The following is a 5,240-nucleotide window of genomic DNA, read 5'->3' as shown; positions in this document are numbered from 1 at the left end:
CTAGGTGTATTTTAGCCACTGATACCTAACACCAACATGAAGAATCTTTTTCTATTACCAATTCTGTACACATTTGTAGTTCAAGCTTATAGCACTTTAGATTAGCGCATGCCTCTAATACTTGTATGGATGCTATTAAATCTAGTTTCCCTTTTGTAACCTTCAATAAAAACCATGTTTGTAACATTTTTCAATTAGCCAAACAGAAAAGGTTGAGATTTCCTTTAAGTCATACTCACTCCCTATACCATTTTGACATGATACATGTACACATTTGGGGACATATTTCTAATTTTTCTATACATGGACATAGATACTTTTTGAATTTTGTGGATGACAAGTCAATATATACATGTATATTCATGATGAAAACTAAAGGTGAGGCAACTAAAGTCTTGCAAGATTTCATTGCTATGGTACACACTAGATCTTTGTTAAAATCAAAGTTGTAAGAAGTGACAATGGAGTTGATTTCTTCATGATTTTATTTTATTGTAGAAAGATAGTCAAGCATAAAAAATCATGTAGATACACCCCTCAACAATATAGTGTAACACCGTGATTTTTTGTGCGTGTTTTAATAATTATTTAATTGACAAGCGATTAATTTTAGAAATTAATCGGTATTTATTTAGGATAAACCTCATTTGAGTTTTAGTCTTGTATTGTGATTTACTAATTTATGGTAAATTGGCATAATTTCATGAGAAAGAAAGTCTTTGGGCCTCTTTCGAGCCCAAATTCACCCTAAATTCGGCCCAAAAGTGATTTTTGAGTTCCGTAACTCGGAACCGAATTATGATTGTGCAATTGGCTTCAAAATATTATTTTGAGTCAAAATAGGCAACAATTTTGTCCATAACTCATCTCTAGATATTTTTCACTCCGAGATCCAAGTTTCGACGTTTTAAACATAACCCTAAATCGGGAGATTTTTAATCTCCGGCCGAGTTTTAACCGACAATGCTCGGGCACGATTTTAATCATGATGTTTCATTTCATTAGTCACATCACCCATTCATGAGTCAAGCTTGCTTGTTGAATAAGCAAAAGTACAATCACTTACATAATCCCCTAAATCTGACTTCTCTCTCTATAGAAGCAACCCCTTGGCCTTGAGGGAGAACACTTTTTTTCCTCACTTTCTCACTTTTCATTCTAAGCACTTCTAAGAGATTTCAAGGTATTTCTCTTCTTGTTTTCTCAATCTCTCACACATACACCATTAGATAGTTATCATCTTTTAATATGTTGTTCTTGATTATATGATCAACACTATCAACCCTTGTGGTTGCTTTAGAATGAAATTTATTGAGATGACCATAGAGTTTTATGGAATCAATTTAAGTTAGCTTACTGTAAAGTGGTAAGTTTAACCTAAGAGGTCTTGATTTAAAATGTTAACTTTTGATATGTTGTTCTTGACTATGTGATCAACACTATCAACCCTTGTGGTTGCTTTAGAATGAAATTTATTGAGATGACCATAGAGTTTTATGGAATCAATTTAAGTTAGCTTACTGTAAAGTGGTAAGTTTAACCTAAGAGGTCTTGATTTAAAATGTTAACTTTTGATATGTTGTTCTTGACTATGTGATCAACACTATCAACCCTTGTGGTTGCTTTAGAATGAAATGTGTTGATATGACCATAGAGTTTTATTGAATCAACTTAAGTTAGCTTACTTTAAAGTGGTAAGTTTAACTTACGAGATCTTGATTTAAAATGTTAGCTTTTGATATGTTGTTCTTGATTATGTGATCAACACTATCAACCCTTATGGTTGCTTTAGAATGAAATGTGTAGAGATGATAATAGAGTTTTGTTGAATCTACTATAATTAGATTACTTTAAAGTGGTATGTTTAACATAAAATATCTTGATTTTAAAATAATTGTTTTTATGAATGAGATCAACACTATCAACGCTTGTGGTTGCTTTAGAATGAAATATGTTGAAATGACCATGGAGTTTTATTGTTCAAAAGTATTCAATCCATTTGATTTAGCGTACTTTAAAGTGGTAAGTTTAACTTAAGAGATCTTGATTTAAAGTGTTGACTGTGGTTAAGTAACTTACCTTAAAGTGGTGAATATGACTTAAAAAGTCATCATGAAAGTATTAATTTGTGTTAAAGTTAAAAGTACAAGCTTTTTAAAGTCTTATTTTTAAAAAGGATTGTTTTCTTAAACAAGACTTTCGATGATAAAGGATGGTTCAAGAATATGTAATCTTGAACCAAATGGATGAAAGTGATTGAGTCCATGATAATTTAAAAGATGTATTTACCTAAGGGTTATCATGCAAGGATTTTAACTCGCAAACCTACAGATTTGTTCTTGTGTTTATTTCTAAAGCTTCCGAAGTTGGGTAGCATACTCGTTTCGCACTTATCACCAAGGGAGCCACTCACGCAACACTCTAAGGTGAGGGAGAATACATCGGGACACAATGGTGTCAGGATATAACATTTGGAGCTCCTAAACTACCTCAAAAGTTTGGAGCTATCTTGAGTACTAAGAAATCTCGTACTTAATTAATTGTTTGCCTGTTAGGATTAAGTACGTATGATCTCTTAAGTCATATCGTTTAAGTTATGTCTATATGTGGAGTAATATTGTGGTGATCCATGGATGAACATTACTCGAATAACTGTAACTAGGAAGGATCGACTAGCCCTTGAGATATTCGATTTTCCGTATTCTAAAACCCCATGTTTGATGGTCATAATCGATTACCATGGTGGATAATCGATTATCGATATCAAAAATCGGAATCTTAGCAAAAACCCTAATTTCACTCATGAATCAAATAGGGGCGGCTCTGATACCACTTGTTGGAGAATTTCTCCATCTATAATCCTTAGATTGAATGCAGAAGTCCTTATGATCATGGCTTCGTTCTGATAACCTAATGTTTATGCCCATACATAAACCCATATGGAACGACCATGACCCAGACCGAAGAAACCCCAATTGATTTCATGGTGAAGATGAAGAACATACATTGATTAGCCATTTGGAATCTCGAAGGTATGAGGATGTGATGATCTTCCAGATGTTAGAGAACTTGATGGTTTTCCTTATGCTTCTCTAGGGGGAATGAGAATGCCAAAAGCTTGAGAGTGTGCCTTGTTAGGGGAGATACCTTATGTTTTCCTTATAGATAACTTGATAGTGTTTTATCCTTATGGATAACACTATTCTAATCCACCTTTATTCTCCTCAACCCAACACCTTAAAACTTGTTGCTCTACAAATGGGGACCATAACCCATAAAAGTAACCCTGAAGTGGTTACTACTTAAGTTGCAATAATTCTGATTCAGTCCCTTCATCAAATCAGAAATTGCATGAAGGTATCTACACTTATATTATATCATGATACATATGCCCTTAGTCACCAAATTAATTCTTGAGGATCATTTTATATATTGGCTAATTACATAATGGTCATAACACAATTATAGAATTATATTTGTGACCCACAAATTGTTAGAAATTCCAACAAATACTTCACAAAACCACTTATCATAATAGAAAATTATCAGTTTTTTCGGTCCCAATAAACAATGTATTGACTGAAGAGAACTAATCAATACAACCCAAAAATTTAGAGAATCATGGATCAAATTCAAAGAAAGTAAAAACAAACCTTATAATCAAATTGGATAGAACCATTTTCTCCTCTCTTTGTGATGTGATTTTCTATGTAAAGGAGAAGAGAAAACATGGAATGGTTGAAAGAAGTGTGGATGACATAGGTTTGTATGCATATGAAAAGAAAACATGTATGAGGAAGAAAAATAGGAGGAGGTTGCAAAAGATTTGTGCAGTTTGTTGGGTTCATCTTTATCTATATTGATAATCCTCTAACTGCACACGTCTTCAACTTGAAGCATTATTTACATATTATATGAGATAGGTGGGTTGTCGTAAACATAATTATAGGTAACAAACTTTAATAAAACAATCAAATAAGACTTAGTTAACGAAAAGTTGTATTACAATTATTCACAGTATATAATTATATATATATATATATATATATATATATCTTAATTTTATATTACTAATAAACATATAATAGAAATAAGCATTTGTAGTTAGAGATAAAATGATGAAATGATAAAGATGATAAATTGATATTAAATATGTTACGTAAATCATTATGATAACCATAACCAATTTAATCAAAAGTCACAAGAAAGATAATGTTATAATAAATAAAATATGAGATATTACTTAGTAAATTATTATCAAAAGTAATTCTAAGATTATGAATAAATCATTATAACGGAAAAATAATTCTTCTAACACAAACTACATTTTTAAATAACATTATTTTCACAAAAACTCGTTAACAGATGATATGTATATTCACTTAGACGTTAGGTAACCAGTCAAATAACTTGTTTTTCGAATAGAAAAAAAAACATAGACATATGAAGTAAACATTAAAATAGCTACAATTAATCTAAAAAATCATATTTATTTTTAGATAAATCTACAAAAATAAATTAAGATTTTTCACTCATATATTAAAAAATAGAAAATTGCGAGCATTACCCATTGCATTTGGCATGTTTCAGAAATGTAACTACCATCTTATAACTTTGTTTTATACTTTCTATGAGTCTTCACTTGTCATTAAAATACCTGAAAGTTCAAACACAAAATTACCATCGGCAAGAACACCCAAATGAAAAACAAAGACACGCATTTAAAATTATAAAACAATTGTTCCTATAGAATTAGACATGCTAACTCTAATCAAAATTTTAATTTAATATGTTGCAAAAAAATCATTTTATTAAACAATGTATCCATATTATGTGATATAAAAACCAAAATGTCTCATCAATTATACAAATATCAGTTATGATTAAATGTTGATAAGTTTTGCAAATCATACATAGATAAATGCAACAAAATGATAAGTTTTCTCCTAGAAAAGTGTCCATGTTGTCTTCTTACTTGGGATTCTCTCCTACTCTCCTTCCTTTCACCTATCTTGGGATTCCTCTGTTCAAAGGCAAACCAATGAGAATTCACTCGCATCCTATTGTAGATAGAATTGTGCACAAACTTTTTAATTGGAAAGGCTCTTGTTTATCTATAATGGGTAAAGTGGAGCTAGTGAAGTCTGTGATTTATAGTATATTGTCCTACACCTTTCACTTTTATTCTTGACCTATCCATCTTATTAAGGCTCTGGACAGAAGCATAAGGAATTTTATTT

At 31.0% G+C, this 5,240-nt stretch overlaps 1 long non-coding RNA gene across 1 annotated transcript in view; it reads right to left on the bottom strand.

Moving 5' to 3' along the window:
* Positions 1–3,808, bottom strand: part of LOC109329014 — a 20,564-nt gene extending 16,756 nt beyond the window's left edge. The window contains exon 1 of the long non-coding RNA XR_002105504.1: positions 3,654–3,808. This is a non-coding gene — a long non-coding RNA (uncharacterized LOC109329014). The remainder of the gene's footprint in view (positions 1–3,653) is intronic.

The sequence above is a fragment of the Lupinus angustifolius genome, chromosome LG02 (assembly GCF_001865875.1).
Source record: "Lupinus angustifolius cultivar Tanjil chromosome LG02, LupAngTanjil_v1.0, whole genome shotgun sequence".
NCBI classification, from domain to species: domain Eukaryota; kingdom Viridiplantae; phylum Streptophyta; class Magnoliopsida; order Fabales; family Fabaceae; genus Lupinus; species Lupinus angustifolius.
This window is presented reverse-complemented; position numbering and strand designations above follow the sequence as displayed.